At 39.1% G+C, this 17,157-nt stretch overlaps 1 protein-coding gene across 3 annotated transcripts in view; it reads left to right on the top strand.

Annotated features, from left to right (window-relative positions):
• The first annotated feature begins 1,184 nt into the window (after positions 1-1,184).
• Positions 1,185-17,157, top strand: part of RALYL (RALY RNA binding protein like) — a 376,210-nt gene continuing 360,237 nt past the window's right edge. For all 3 annotated transcript variants that reach the window (XM_063391843.1, XM_063391841.1, XM_063391836.1), the window contains exon 1: positions 1,185-1,301. The gene's annotated coding sequence lies outside the window, so the exon portion shown is untranslated. The remainder of the gene's footprint in view (positions 1,302-17,157) is intronic.

The raw sequence follows: 17,157 nt of genomic DNA, 5'->3' as shown, positions 1-17,157 counted from the left end.
CCCTGCGGGCTGTGGTGCCGCGGGAGGCTGCACACCCGGCTCACGGCGGCCGGAGCCCTGCGCCCCGCCGCCCGCGGGCTGCTCTCGGGAGCGGACCCAGCGCCCAATGGCCCCTCCGAAAACACTCAGTTCCCACCTCGGCCAGTAACTTTGTGGTGAGGAGCATCAGCCCTGCCGCTGGAAGGGCGGGAGGAGGGGGATGCCGTGCAGCTGGGCAGAGGCCGGAAACAGAAGCAGTAAGGGATGGGACCCGTGGTACCTGTCCTCTCCCCCGCCGCTCCCCGGAGGAAGCCGGAGCAGCGCTGCTCAGACATGACCGGGCGCACAGCGGCTGCAGCCCCGGCGCTGGGCACGGCAGCACCCCGAGCAGCGCGCACACCGGAGCAGGAGGGGCACAGGGGAACCCCCCGGTGCACCGGCAGCGGCGCTGCCCTGGCGTGACAGCAGGGGATGTCCCTGCGTGCCTCGTCTGCCTGCCGGGGTACTCCGCGCACCCACGCTGAGCCGGAGCTGCGGGAGGGGCACCCCCGCACACACGGAGAATCGGGGCTGGCACCCCCGCAGACGGCGAGCCGGGCGGCGGGCTGCCCCTGCCGTGCGCGCACACGCGGTGCCCCCGGCGGCAGTCCCCCATCCCCCGCCGCATCGGCGGGAGGGGTAACCCGGGCGCACACGCCTCGGAGCGCGGTGCTGCACCGGGGCCGCCGCCGGGGGCACCTCACCCGGGCAAACCCCGGCGCTCCGCTCCCGGGAGCGAGCGCCACTGCAGGCGGGGCCGGGGCGCCGCGGCCGGAGGGCAACAGGCGGGCGGGCGGTGTCAGCGGTAACTTCGCGCAGCGCCGCCGAGCAAGTTGCGCTGCCGCGCAGGACGCGCCCGCCTCCGCACCCCGCCCGCGCGGCCGGCTGCGTGCCCGCGCTCGGCGGCAGCGGGGGAGCGGAGCGGAGCGGAGCGTGTCGTGCCGTGCCGTGCCGTGCCGTGCCGTGCCGTGCCGTGCCTGAGCGCGGCGGCGAGCGGCACCTGCCGAGGGCAGCGGCGGCGGCAGCGGAGCGCTGGGCGGCGGCGGGGCCGGGCGGCTGCGGCGGGCGCGGAGCGGAGCGGGCTGGGCTCGGGCTGGGTCCGCGCCCGGCGCCGCCGCTGCGCCCTCCCGGCGGCGAGTCCGCCCGGCTCCGGATCACGTGGCGGCTGCCGGAGGCAGAGACTAGAGACGAGAGAAAAAAAAAAGCGCCTCATTCCTTCTTCCACCGCCATACTGTATTTTATAGTAACTCTCATTTTTATTCCTCCCTTTTACTCCCGCTCGGTGAGTACCTTTCCGCTGACATTCTTGTCCTCCTTTTTTTGTCCTGTTTTTTTTTTCTTCCTTTTGTTTTTTTTTTGTTTTCTTTTTTTTTCTTCTTTTTTTTCTTCCTCTTTGATTATTGTTTAAATGGATTTGATCTTTTGCTGATGACAAGTTTTTTTTCCTAGCATGCGATGGTTTCTAAACTGTGAGCAAAAGGTGCTGCTGGGGCCGGGAGTCACTGGGAATGAAAAACGATGATATTAATAACACAGACTTGCCAGTCCAGCAACAACTGATATACATTTAGTAGCTATATATCTATATATGCAACTGGTTTTGTTGTGGCACGGAAAAGCGATGTGAAATATGATGCTTATTTTTTAAGGATAAGAGAAAAGGCATGTTTCTAACTCTTTTGCAGAGGATTTTTTTCTGGTGTTGTTTTATTTTTATTTTTGGGTGTTTTTTTTAAGGGCGCTTTTTTTTCCATAAAGAGATGGGAATTGCAAATGCATTTTACAGCAGCGTTTACACAGAGTTTGTAATCTTGCAATACTGGTGGAAGCCACAGAGCAAGATGTTAATTTTATTATTTTTGTTACTGTTTCTTTTTTTTTTTTCTTTTTTCTTTTTTTTTTTTTTTTTTAACAGTGCAACCAGCAGGGTTTTTGTTTTCCCTCTTCTTCAGTTTTTGATGCCTGTTTATAATGTGAAACTTTTCTTGCAGCATGTTGCAGTCTTCATTTTTAAATACTTTTTTTTCCTCCCTAAAGATAACAAAGCAAAACAGAAAGCCAAAGAGATGATCCTTACTTTTGCACATTTTGCACCTTCACTTTTTATTCTTTTGCCAGCAGTGTTTTGTGATGGTTATTGTTATCATGATGATGATGATAGATATATACACATATACAAATAAATACATTTTCAAATGATGGCAGTGGAAGGTTTTCCTGGAGAATGAAGTGCGGTTTGGTTTCCTTGTCAACGAAAGATGAAGTGAACAACTGAACATCTCCCCAGTGCAGGTACTTCATCTCCTTGTAGGCGTTTCCACACTGTGTAAATTACATCGTGAGATTTTTTTTTTCCCAAAGAAATCTCCTTCCACCCCTTTCTAAAGGTGTCTGTGCAATACACATGAGGACTGGACTAAATACCTCTGCCTTGTGATTGCTTGGATGTGTGCAAAATGTTGCACTAATTGATCCTAGGTCGGTTAAAGCTGAAGAGAGGTGTTTTATGTGCTGTGCTGTAGAGAGGGGAAGGCAGCTGGGGAAAAAAAACAAAAACAAACCAGACACCTCTCCTCTCCTCCTTGTGTTTAAAAGAAAAAGAAAAAAAAAAAACAAAAAAAAAACAAACAACCAAAAACCCAAACAAACAGAACAACCAAAAGTAAAGCTCAAACTAAACTGGATGGAACCTTGAGATCCCCATTACAGTACAGATGCTCACAGGACTTTAGACAAAAACAATAGCTCTGGCCCTGTATTGTGGTGACTCGTGTGCTTGTGTGTGTCTGTTTAAATTTACCCATTAGAAAATAGCTGTGAAACAGCAAAGGAGGCTCCCTCGGAGAGCTGGCTCATTGCCACACGAGGCATATTTTGTAGCCCTAAGGGCAGAAAACCCTTATATCCAACTTCTGTTCCTCATATTAAAAAGGCGTAAACAAGGCAGCAGGTTGCCTCTTATGACTCTAATTCATTGGGATGGAGATTAATCAGAAGCTGATATTTGCTTGAAGGTGTTTCGTTTTGTTTTGATGATTAATAGTGCCACTGGCTGACAGGGAAAGGGAAACTGTTACTTTCCATGATGGTTACTGAGAGTTCAGGATTGGAGGAGAAACTGTGACTTTTCACTGAGAGCACTTAAATGCTTAACAGAGGCTGCCCCTGATGTGCAGACAGGATATTGGTTCTGTAAAATACAATTTGGAAAGATTTTTCCAGATGACAGGGTGGGTTGGTTTGGGGTTTGTTTTTCTTTTTTGCTTTGTTTTTGTTTTTTGTTTTTGTTTTCTCCAGAAAGAAATATGGTGTAATATTATGCTAAAGTTCAAGTGCTGAATGTTCTGGGGTGTTCTCTGTTGTTTACTTTATTGTGATGGGATTGCTTACTGTATTTTATATAAAGAACATTAAAAGATCTATAACTGACTATAAAGATATGCCATGCATTCAGATGTGGAGACTAAAGTAAGTTACATGGGATATATTTCATTTGTCACTGTCATACAAGCAAATATAATTCATAGAATTACAAATGCATTTGGGAATTTGCGGCTTCTAATGCTTATGTTTAAATTCTTGCAATGTAACAGCTTCCTTTATAGTAGAAAGTGTAAGAAATGTACATACAATGCAATTAGTCATGTTGAAAAATAAATAAATTCATTTATTTTTGTAAAAACATAACTATTATGTATTTACACTGGATTTTTCCAGTTTAACTGTAATAAAAATATTTCCCACATATTTATGCATGACTTCTGCTCTGGCATGTTAAAATACTTTTGGCAGCATAACAGGGTCAATAACTCATGTGCCTAAAAACCAGTTGAGATATTTGCATGATAGATTATGATGACTTTTCTAAAATAGTTATGATCTGTTGGGTCATTACTCCATATTTTAAGACTCAGCCTGCGAATTTTGTCATGATTTAATTTGAAAGCCATTAAAAAACAAGACAGATTGAAACTTTATTCTCCACCCCTCTATTTCCATTCCTCCTTATGTTTAAATGAAGTAATTTCTTTAAATTATGTGCAACTCCCAATAAGCAAAATATTTTGATACTGCTAAAGCACTGAAATCAACTAGGCTAGCAGTTTCCAGAATGATCCTTTTGTCCTTTCTTTTAATATTGCAGGTGTGTTGAGTGAGTAATTTTGTACAGATGGTTGCTGACTGGAGAGTAATCCTGCTCACATAGCCTTATCTTGAAGTCTGAGAAAGTGCATTCCTAAAACTTTCTATTTAGCACCTAGATTTCATCCACAAAACACCTGTTGTCTGAGTAGTATGGTAATTAATATACATACATTTCATTTGCAGCAGTATGAGGTTGTAGGAGTTCATATATATCAAACAGCCTTGGGACCTTAAAATTGGAATAAAGGAGCCAATTTTGAAAGAATCCTTCTACCTCTGTGCAGTTTGTGGGCAGAGTAGGATTTAGGTTGGTGGAATTGATTTCAGCTTGTTACATTTGTAGTTATGCTATGACTAATGTTGAAAGTGTGTTTTAGAAAGCCACAGTTAGTGTCAAAGACAATTGTCCTTTTGTACTTTTGAGATGAATAAAAATTTTGCCTACAAATTGCAGCTTTGTTTCTACAAGTGATGATATCACTATATTCCTTATATAGTATGAGATATAGTCATACTGCCCTAGCTCCTGAAAGTGATGAGTGTCCAGACTGAAATGACATCTTCTATTTTTCTTCATGTCTGTTTTGGTGTTCAGGACAGCATAGGAATTTAAGATATCTTTATGAAGGGTTGTAAACCAAAATCTTTGGAAAGCAGTTTTTCTTTTCTTCCTCCATAACTGTTATTATCAGTGTTTACTTGCAAATGAAAAAGAACAGGTGAACAGAAATGAAAAACTGTATAGTGTTCAGTCTGCTGACTCATGAATACATGGTTTTAGCTGCTGTAGTGGCCTGGACTGACAAAAGAAGAATATCTTCTTATATTTTTCAGCGTGAGAGATAGAACTGGAGTGGCCTGTGGAGTAATGAAGTCTGTTTGGTGTGATACTAGGTTGATCTTCTTATTTTGTTCAGATTCAAAAAGCTCTGGTTTAAATTTAGCTGGGGTGTCACTCTCACTGCACCTCTTGAAGGCAGGGCAGAGCCTCACTTTTCATGGTTTTAGAAACACCATTTCTGTCCTAAATTTATTTTCAGACAGTTTATTCTCCTTTTTTTTGTGTGTCACTGCTGACCTTAAACAGTAAGGCTCCTTCTCCCTGTCTCTACTCTTCAGAGAATAGTATATATTTTAGAGAGCAATTGCAGCTCCTTTTCCTTCATGATTTCTGGGCTTAACTGGGAGAGGTTCCCAACAGTGTGGCTGGCATTGAGAGGGGGTGTTGAGACTTGCTCTGCCCAAAATCATGCTGCAGCAGAAACAGGGAAGCTGCATTCGAATCCTCTTCTGCCCAAACTGGTGTGTTCTGCTTTCAGCTGAAAATATAGCAGTCTGATTTCTGGCTCTCACGTCAGCACAAGTATTTCCACCTGAAGCCACACACAGACATACCCTCTGGTGAAATGGGGTTTGCACCATGTGGACCTTCTCTTCATTCTGCCTAACCAACCCGAATTTCTCTGGTTATAGTGCAAAGCAAAGAACTCTTGAGAATTTCTTCTGCAGCACTCTGGGTTTTAAACTCTCAAGAGTTTTCTATGTATTGTGTTAGTATTTTGTATTCATAGCAGGGAAGGGAATGTGAACAGGGTTGAGGCAATGCTGTATCACAGACTATCTTTTATCAGGAATAAATGTGAAAGTTGGCTACAGTGTTCTTTGAAATTTTTACCTTATTAGAGTCTTTGCAGATTGCTTATGTCTTAGCTCTCTGTTCTTCTAAAGCATTGTTCTATGGCTGTTTGTTTCTCTTTTATAGCGTAATTTTTTTCCTACTTTCTTCCTTCCCTGCATTTTTGGTTTTAAAATATAAAAAGATAAAAAAGCTTAATAGTGTTTAAAGTGTAGGATTACAAAGACTGATAGGTCTGCCCTCAGATGAACGTTTTAACTTCTCTTGGTCTTAGAGGATGTGAGGGTCCATCAAATTCTGAAGCCAAATCCTGTACGTTTTAAGTACTTACAGAATATCTGAACAGAAGGCTAAATTTGAGTATTTCCTGATGAAAAAATATGTAATCTGAGGCACGACATAGTTATCCAGTTTATAGCTCCCTTAAACTCAGATCCAGACTGACAGAAGAAAACAAAATGCTGCTTTTAAGTGGTAGGAAGATTAAAATGCAACATTTTGACCTTTGTGAAGGTACCCATTTTATTTTATGATCTTTAAAAAATTACAGGAGTAAAATGACTTGAAGATTATTGTTTTGCGCATACGCACATTAGAATAATTTGTATCTTTTTTCCCCCTACTTTTTTTCTATTTCAAAATGACACTCTAATCTCTATAATGTACTTAATCTTTCAAAAGCATTTATATTGCAGCTTTGGCAGTATTTTCTGAGAAAGTTTGTGTTTGCACAATGAAGTGTGATTTTTTCATCTCAGTGAATCATCTGCCAACAAGTAAAAAAAAATAAAATAATCAAGTAGACCTTCAAATTACTAAGTAAATTTCAGGTTGCTTAGTGTGAATAAAATTAACATGTTTTTATCGTTGTGGTGTTCTGGAATAAAAATATAGATATGTAGATGAATAGACAGAATCGTAAAGAGAGATTTGTAAAGATGTTTTTTATGTGATAGAGAATTAACAAAAATCTTATGTTGATTAACCTTGGGGCTTAACCAGTACTTTTGTTCAATAACTAAGAGTTTATCTTTCTTGGTTTTGGAGTTATTCAGACCTGTATTATCTGCTGCCACTTGACCAAAGCTACAGAGTAAATAAGTTGCCTCTCTGGTCCATCGCTTTGTTTCCTGGCTCCTTGCATCCTTGCTGGCCTGCCAGGATGCTGGGGCTCAACCATTATGCAGTTGCATTTCTGTTCCAGGAACAGAGTCATTTTTGTTCTCTGATGCAGTTCCTTCATCATTGTGGTAGTAAGAAGAATAATTTCTATTCTATCTTGACTGGCAGAGGTTTGAAGATGCAGAGGTGGTTTTTTTATCTTGTGATGACCAACAGTGGGTTTGAATGTGGTAGAATATCAGTGGCACTCCCCAGGCTCTTGATTTTTCCTTTGCACACTCACAAGTTTTTCTCCAAAAATACCCAAAGATCTGATTAAACTTTGTTTTTACACCAGTGGTCCTTTCCAGGTGGCCTTCTCCTGATGTCAGAGATTATTGCCTCTACTGATGTGCAGTCTCTAAGCAGCCAAGTCAATGTGGAACTCTGGAAACAGCTCATGCTTTCTATAGCTAATTTTATGGTCCTCTGAAAACAACTTGCAGTCCTTTGAACAGGCAATAACTTATAAAAGGCAGTACAAGCCATTATTATTATTTAAAGAACAAGAGACCATTAAGGATACAATGATAACTCTTGGACCTCAGTGATTATTAAATAATCTGGTGAAAGTCAGGTCCCTGTCTTCCCACTGCGCCCATACCAACAGCCTTTATTTCAGTCACTTTGGTTGCCTTCTTCAAGGTCCTCTCTTGAGTCAGTTGTGTACTTTGTGGTGTTCAGGGTCAAAAAAATGGGAATATGTGGCACAAATCAAGTATTAATGAGATTCTTGATCTGACTGAAAGAAGGCTAATTTTTTTCTGTAGGAAAGCATCACATCAGTACAGTTCATTCAGTAAAAAACTCTTGTTTCTGCTCAGTGTTTTGTGTAGTTGGAGAACAGGGCCTATTGTCAAAGAGCTATGACACACCTTGTTAAATCAGGGTAACTTTACAATTTGTTGGAGGCACTGCACAGGTATACCTTGCATGCAGCATTTTTAGACTGACTGAAGAACTGAAGATTCTGTCTTAAAGAATTATATTTGCATGGTGTTGACAATGCTAGTTTTCCTTTCTGTTTTGTGTTATAATGGAGTGCAAAAGCACCAAAATGTTTGCACTGTCCTAGAGATGTTCTTTTTTAAAACAATACAATTGAAAGTAACAAAGACACCCTTGTGAGTTTTTGCACACCAGGCCTGCATTCTAGGCTTACTGCATGCTAATAGCTCTTCTTGTGGCTGCAGGGAGTTACAGTAATAACTCACTGACTTTTTACAGTGCAACACTGTGCTTTTAGTAGTTGCAGGAACATGCTTCTGAGCTTGATCCATAATGCAAGTTACTGTTTATAAAAGAAAAGTCATTCTTTTATACTGTTTATAAAAGAAAAGTTATGATATTTTATCAAATGATCCTTCACACAATAAATAGGATAGAAGTAATATAAGATTTAAAAATGTGCTCTGCAAATTGTCATGCAGTGTCTATGAAACAGGCCCCCTGGAGGTATAATTAAAACAAAACTTCCTCTTTGGGTACCTTTAAAAGGGATTAATGCTACTGTTTTCTAAGTAGCACACACACACAGAGTCAGTGCTCTCCATTTCTCATCTTTTATTTGCCACTGATTTCACAGGATAAAACCCAGTACTTGAGGTATTGCACAGTAGGTCAGTTTTTCTAATATGCTCTCTACTGCATAAATTCACATCCTCTTTGTTTTCTTTTCCCCAAACTGCAGAAGGATGCAATTAAGTTTTCCTCCTGCCTATACAACTTCCAGTTAAATGGGAGTTCTTTAAATGACACAGTTACAAGATTCGCTCTGGAGAGGTTGCCATCTTCTACTTGAGCATTTGTAAGTTGTAGACAATTAATGTACATTATGAATAATGAAAAGAGAAACTACATTTATGCCACTTCTTCTTTACGGGGGTAGTTTATCAGGACATTGATGCTATTTTTATTGCTTATTATTTTATAAGAAAAGCATACTGGATTACCATTTGTCAGCATGTGCTCTGCTCCAGTAGGTGCTGTAGAAACAGAAAGGTGCAGAATCAGGCCCTGGTGCTATTAAAATCAATGATACATATATATACTGGTCAAAATTTCATGTCAAACCTTTTTTTTTCCTGTAGATTTTTGATAAAGTGGTTCACACAGAAGGCTCTATTCATCTCACTTAACCTTGCTGCTTAAAAAATGGTGTTTTAGAGCTAAGCTAGTCATCATTTTAGCCATCTAAAAGTTAGTCATTGAAGTCTAACACTGTTGCTCAAGGCTTAGTAGTCAACGGAGATAAATATTCTCTTCCTGCAGAGAATTACAGATTACATCCCAACAGAGGCATCTATGGACAGCTGAGATGAACAACCTTCCTAAAACACTTCTCTCTTTGCATTGATGAGAGAGAACCTAGCTGTCCCATTTAAAATAGATTCCTAACTTTCTGATGGATGAAGTTAAAGGAGATGAATTGCACGCTCCCCAACCCTCCACTTCTTCAAACCTAATTTTGCAATGAAATATTTGATTAAAAAATATTTTTTTGGCCACTAGAATCTTTGTGGCTTAAAGTTTTTACTTGAATTTGTTTTCAACTTCTCCAGCAATTCTTTTCACAGGAATACAAGTGTGTTTCCAAATATTTTGAATCAACTCCAGGCTATGACAAAAATCCTAGGGATGTGTGATGGGGCCAAGATTTCACATCTTTTTTGTACCTCTTCACCCAATTTTCTGTATTTTTATAACATGATCCAACAACAATTGACCCTTCAATGAGTTCTTCTCAAAGGATCCTTTTCTAAAACCCAGGGACATAAACTGTTGGGTATGATCATGGACCTCATTTGAAAACCTTTGATAATTATTGAAACTGAAGAATTATGTAGGTGCCAATGGAATCAGCTAATTGTACTGTACATATGAATCCGTGTACAATTTATATGTATATAGTTGTAGTTAAAATTATTAGAACATCAACAGTAGAAGATCTGAATTTGAAAGTTCTAGATGTCTCTGAAGTTAGATTTTGAAACTATAAAAGGCTTTTTAGTTTGTGAGCTGAGGTCATGCAGACAATGTAGGGGAAATATTTTGCTATTGATAGCATGCTGCTGCTATCTTAATGTACATGCTTGTTTTTAAATAGTCCAGTAAAAGCTGTACTTTTGAATGTCAGATAGATTTTAGTTTTGCCTGTCTCAGGTAATTTTTTAGAGAAGACTGGAATTTTATAAGACTATTAATGTCTGTAAAATCAGCTCTTGGATAAAGTTTACTTCAGTGCCTTGCATGAGGTCAGTCCAAAGTGATTGTAGCAGGATAGCAAGCAATAGCCAATTGGTGACACTACACACCAATGTAATGTTGTGATATTATCCTCTTTTTCCATAAATTATGAATTCTGCTATTTTATTCAATAGCTGTTTGGGCTTTCTGTAAGATTTTCTATAGGTACTTAAATATATGGAAATAGTTTACATGTTTTCACTGTGGGTTTTGTCTTATTCTTGGCCTGGCACTAGCTAGATGCAGACATCACTAAACTGCTCACACAGGCCATGTTTTTCACTGACAGCATAGTATGAAACCAAACTAAAGCTGAATCCAAATTAGAAATGAACCATTTGGTATTATAGGAGTAAGCACAAAACTCAGCGTAGTGAGAGTTAATTGCCCAAATACCAAAGTATTACTACCATGATAAAATAAGCTGCAGCTGTAAGCTCTAACAACTGTAATATAACAGTTTGTACAGACTCAGAAATCTTAAGGACTTGTGAGAATTGAGAAGGGAAGTTAAAAAGTTGGAGTTCTCAGCACTTTGAAATAACTGCTTCAAATAAGTGCAGTGATATTCTCTGGGGACTATAAACTGTTAGTTGCAGCTATTGTGTCACGTTACACACTTCACCACCTCTTGGTCTTTGTTCTTCACATTCTATTTATATTTCGAACCTAGGCTTTTGTACTGCCCCTCAAAAATGCATTGTCTGAGCAATATTCACATAAAACAGATTTACAGGGATAAAACCCTTTGCTGACTTCATGAAGTTTTCGCCTCTTTTCCTGCTTTCATTTATGCACCATAACATTTCCTTTTTCATTCTCTGCTCAGAGTTAGGAGCACAGTGTTGTCACGGGAATATAAAGGTCTCATGACCATAGATTGTCAGAACACAGATAGGCCCAACTGAATTTCTCAGTGAGAGCAGGACACATTAGCCAAACACAAATTCAGTGTCTCTGGTCTCTCTCTGCCCGCTGCTCTGGCTGAGTCTAGGCATCTTGGCTGAGGATCACACATTTGGAGACAGGCTTGTGAAAAACCATATTACAAAAAAAATAATTGCAGCTTAGTTTAAAGAAATAAAATATTTCAGGGATGCCACATTTATTTATTTTTAATTTGATGTACAAGTGCCACACATGTATCATATATAGTGTGACATTTCATCTCAGAAATTTAAAAATGGGTTCATGGTACTTGGTCACAAATATTAATGAATGTTGTAAATGCTCATCATAGTCAGAATAGGACTGTCTGCTTTACACTCTCAGATCTTTTAAGATCAAGCTATAGAGACCTGTGTCACACTGATCTGCATTGACAGAGGAAAGCATATTTTCAAATGTTGGGTGTATTCATTTGAATTTCTGCATCTTTTTTATCTTTTATTTGTTGGGTTTTTGTTGTTGGTTTTTTTTTTCAGACTTGTTCAGACCCTTGTTCTTTCCTTGTGCTCTGAATCTTTCTCCTGGCATCAGCACAGCTCAGAAGAATGAACAAAAAGGAAGCAATAGGAGAGGGATGGAAGGGAGGAGAGGAGAAGAAAGAGGAGAAGGGGCAGAAATAAAAATGGAGAGAAAATCCCCAGTGATTCAGCTAAGGCTCCAGACAATGGGGATGTTTTCAATCCCCACTCTTCCTTACCTTCCCCTCTAGCTCAGGATTCTCTCCCTCTCTGCTTTAGCTTTAATCACCACTAGAGATAATTCATAATTTATTTTTTTTTAATTAAAAAATCAAACCACAACAATTGAAGTGTTGCAAACAAGAAAATATACATATCTTCTCACAAAATAGAACATGACACCATTCATGTATGTGGTTCTTGAAGGAGTATTATATCCTTCCTTCTAGTCTTACATCTTTGACTGCGAAGGAATGAAATCGTTTCATAATTCAGAAGCAAGACAAAGCTTAGATATCTTGTTGCTTTTATACCCAAGTTGAACCCTTTAAATCAGTTTGAATATGACTCTCTGTTTCAGTTTTATTCATCTGGGTCCAAACCCAGACTTTCTACTGGTCTTTATTTACTTATTTTTTACCTCCCCTTCCTTCAAAGCTTTACTTCCAGGGGCTCTTCTTACTCCTTATCCTCTTAGAGAGAGTATAAATTAAAAACCATTCCTATTCTTTCATTTTGTTTGAATTGTGAAGTGTATTATTCAGCTTTGTAGTTCAAATACTCACACCAGAGTAAGGAATGCTGGTATTTTCCTGTGCAGTGTGACTGTCAGAAAAGATGCAGGGACCCCATTACTCAGTGCTGGCCTGGCCCTTGCCTTGGTCCCAGTGTTGTGTCTTTCTTCCCAGATGGAAGGCAGGCCACTGTGAATGTGGAAGACTAAAAGGACATTTTGACTAAGCCCTTTCGATCCTTACAGGTACTTGTTTCCTCTCAGCTGTTCCCACCAGGAATCCCTTACATCTCACAAGGTGGCTTTGGGAGTGTTAATAGAAAGGGTAAGTTCAGTAACTGGTCTTCCTAAGAAAGTATTTCCTAAATCTAGAGCTTAAATTGGTCCTGTGGCTCCCCTATACCAATCTGCCTGATACGAAAAGGCAAAGGTTTGCTACTGAGTTGATACAAAACAAGGCCCAGTTGTAAATTTGAAGACTTAATTCTTTAAATAGAAAATACTAAGGATTCCCAAGTGCTTTTTAGATATCATAATCAATTCCAGAAACTGAGTGGAGAAAGGTGTTGTATTGAAAAATATTCTGAATGGAATAGTATTTATTACAGATGCTGGTGGAGTGGGTCCAGAGCAGAACAATTGGGTCCAAAAGGCTGAAGTAAATTTTATATCTTAAAAAGACTTGTAGAAAAAAAAATTACATACATGTAAGTGTTAGATGCAAACATGCTATTTAATAAAGGAATAAATAAGAATTACATAAATATGCAAGAAAACAATTACTTCTTTCAGGGATTTTATGTTTAAAGATATGTTAAATTTTATTAACATTTAGGAAAACTTGATTTGAATTTTTCTTAAAAGATGCCCTACAAATTGATTCAGCTGACTATTGCCTCATTACTTGACAGGAAACATTAAATTTTGTTACTGTTGAAGTCTGCCTGATGTATTGTTTTTATGTGTTTAGAGTTTGATTATTTGTGCTCAATTTACTTGAGTCACACACATGAATAGTAAGTTTCTCATGCCAGTGGGGTAGTCAAAGCCTCTGAACTTGGTATTTCTGGTCCCAGGATAGTCTCTATGAAAAGTGGGAGCCCTCTGGAACAAGTTGGTGAGATACCCAGATCCCCCAGAGAACTGTACTGAGGGCTGTGACTGTCCACAGGACAAACAGGGGTTCCTCCATGCTCCAGGACATGCTTGGCAGAGACCCTGTCCCTGCTAGAACCAGGGAACTGCTTTCAGCACTTTTGTCTCCTGGGATTTTTTTTAAGGTGAGAGGCTTTGTAGAAGACTTTCCTGGGCCTTCAGGAAGTGTGAGGTGCAGCTTACTTGTTTCAAGGCAGGTAGCACTGCTGCAGGCAATCTGCATACCTCCTGGACATTCAGGCCACGTTTTTCAGCCTTAAGTGTTATTTAAGGTCAGTTAAGGGAAGCCTGCCTTAACTTCAGGTAACTTCACTGACAGTACAAGAGAAATTAGGCAATTTCAAACTTGTCATCCACTGCTGTTGAAATGTGATGTAATGTATCCCATGCTTCAGAATTTAGAGTCATTAGCAAAAGGGAGAACCCTGACTTCTTGCTCCTTTGAGTAGATATTCTGGAAACACTGGTGCTAGTGAGCTCTGTAAGTCTGTCCACACAAGCAAGATGAAGGAGCTGTGCAAACAGATCTGAAGCAAATGTTTTGCAAAACACAGGTGAACTGATGATGCCTTTCTTACTGACTCAAATCTTTTGCCTATTCTCAGTCCTACCGTTGTATCAACTCTGCCACAAATTGTGGGCCCGATTTTCTGAAGCCTGAGAATTGCTAGTTTTCCCAAGGGAGAGTTTTCAGCAGTTTCTCCTTTCTCAGGCAGCTTTGTTAAACACTTTTTCTTCCCATAACACTCCTGGGTAAGCAATATTCCTTTCCCAAAACAACCTCTCTCCCAGGTGTTGTTTGTGTTACTTAAGCAGTGGAGAGAAATGTCCAACCTATGGACCAATGGCATGTCTTTTTAGCTCAACAGGCTGTAAAAAAGATAAAAAAGAATTGCAATAAAGTTTTTAAACTTCTAATGTTTTCTACCTGCTGGAGTCAAGCATCTATTTCATGTCTAATTGAGACAACAAATATTAAATATTCTAACTTTGTAGTTTGCTTTGCAAGACTTCTTCTTCAACATGCAACAAAATAATTTCATACTGCAATGACCATTTCACTTCAAAGTGTAACTACTGTATAATCCATAATCATCAATTTCTTTTATGACCAGCTCTTTACTGTTATATTTTACAGCCTTTCAGTGCATCAGTGAAGTATCTTTATAGATGTACAGTAATAGAGTTGGCACCTTTGATTCTAGGAACTTCCTAATGAAAACGTCAAAAGCTTTGATCTTTTCCTGAATGGATAATGCTACTTACACATGTTTATAAATTGTTTCTTTCAAATTAAATACTTTGTGACATCTGGAAAGTGATAAAAATGTGTCTGTTGATACTGATTGCTTCATGTAACATGTATGTTTTGAAATAAATTGCTTTGTTCTCCTGACGTTAGAGTTCACCACTGAAATTCAAAGAAAGATTTCCAAATTACGATACTTGCCTCTCAGCTGCTGTTCACACAGAGCAACAAGCAGTTCTGTCAACTTTTGAAAACTGAGAAAATTTTGAAAGTCAAGAGTGTTTTTTGCTATCTGTGGTAAATACAGAGTTAAAGGCCTGAGTTCAGCACCTATGTGAAGATTTCATTGTGTATGGAATGTAGATACCTGCATGTGATGGCTTAGAGAGTCATCTACGTATGTATGGCAATTAGTACACATGTTGGCAATCTCTATTCGGCCTGGAAAACACAATTGTGGTGAAAACAAGGCTGAATGGTTGCCATCAACATCAAGGAGATATTTCACATACAAAAGATACTTTAGATAAATATACTAAGGACAAAGCATACCAGGTACTCTTTGAACATATGATGTGTAGCCTTCCATGTGTGGCTTGTAGCGACTAGGACAAACTGGGAGTCAGGTATTGCTGTCACTGGCAGTTGTGCAACACTTTGAATATTGGTCCACTTGGGTTGTGACATGAGAGTTTTATCCAAGGACAGATTTTCTTAAAGATGAGATATTGTGCACAATATTTTCTCATGAAAGTATCTTTCTTTTTTTCCCATGTATTTTGAGTCTTACAGCACTTGCCATGATGTGTAGAAGGTGCTCCTATGTAGCTATACCCATGGGTACTCCTGGTCTTTTAATTAAGCCAATAACAACTTTGTTATTGAATTCATTGGAAGCAAGATCAGCCTTCTTTCTTCTCTCAAAACAGTAAGGATACAGTAAGATTTGTTTCTTAAATGTGGGACAGCGTATTAGTGCAATAGGGTAGACACTGTGGTACCTGTTGAAACAGGGGTTTTGATGACATTATAAAAACTGTCACAATATAAAAAGCTCAATGCTGTTTTTCCTATGAAATGAGTTGGTATATCGTTTTTCTGGTACACTAAAATTGAAAAAGAGCCGATAGAGTGGTTCAAAAGCAAAATAGCTCATTCTGTTTCTGCTGGTAGTGAAGAATAAGAAAAGGTTATTTTCAGAAGAAGCTAGTTGCTAGTAGAATACATAGAATACTAGAATAATAATGCAAGAATAAATTAGACTGAAGTGTTTAGAGTTAATTTTATAGTTTATTTTATAGTTTATCAATATTAATAATTTGATGCAGGAATTGATGCCTTGTGCAATTAGATATCAGGAGAGATCTCATTGTCATACCAATTAATGATCATATCGACTAAGAGCAACTTTGTATTCTGTAGAAAAATAAAACCATAATATATACTGTAGAAAATATGCTTAAAGCAGGAACACATTTTTTAAATTAAAATAAAAACCTGCAATATACTTGCAAGAAGGTAAAGTAGGAATACATTATTAGATCAATAATGCAGCTCATATCAAACTCCTGAAATAATTTCAAATGATAAGTTCCTAAATGCTGACATTTCTTTGTATTCCTTGACTTTGCCAACTTACTTATCTTTTTCCAATATAGTATTTTTTGAATGTGTATGTGTACAGTCTATATTTACTCTATTGAGGGAGATTACATGTCTAGACAAATATATTTGAAGTTTCATTATGAAATATGCAATAATAGTAGCATAAAAATACAACTATTTATGAAAATTGCTTCTGGAGCATTGCCTTGTAACTTCTTATTGAAGCTATAAATTTGAACAATGTTTTCTATTTGCACCAATGCATGAGGAAGTATCGGAATAAGATTTTAAATTAGAAGCATGCTTTAATGAGCAAAACACACCACTCAGGCTTAGTCATATCTATATCCAGCAGAAGCTCTGGAAAGAAGTCCTCTGGTTTTTGTGACATTCAGCTTCCCGTATATGTTCACGTATTTCATTTAGAACAGTAACTTTTCTACAAGGACTATGATATTAGGCAAATTTCATCCTAGATTTTTAAATCCTTACAAATGCTTATCATTTAAATAATGATAAGAAAGGAAAACTTTTTTGGTTTGTGTAGCCAAAGTGCAGAGGACTTCAGCAATGGAAGTGAGATTAACAGCCTAATAAAACCATAGAGGATGAGCTCCAACCTCAAATCCACATGATTTATATACAGATTTCAATTCACCATTATTGTTCAAGATTCTACAGTAGAGTATATATTCATTAATAACATTTCTTTTTTTTTCAAAACAGTACACACAATGCAAATATTTAAATTCTTTTCAAAGTTAAATCATCTAAAGTGTTTGCATGCATTTCCCCATGAAC

This window comes from Prinia subflava, chromosome 1 (genome assembly GCF_021018805.1).
Source record: "Prinia subflava isolate CZ2003 ecotype Zambia chromosome 1, Cam_Psub_1.2, whole genome shotgun sequence".
Classification (NCBI taxonomy): Eukaryota; Metazoa; Chordata; class Aves; order Passeriformes; family Cisticolidae; genus Prinia; species Prinia subflava.
This window is presented reverse-complemented; position numbering and strand designations above follow the sequence as displayed.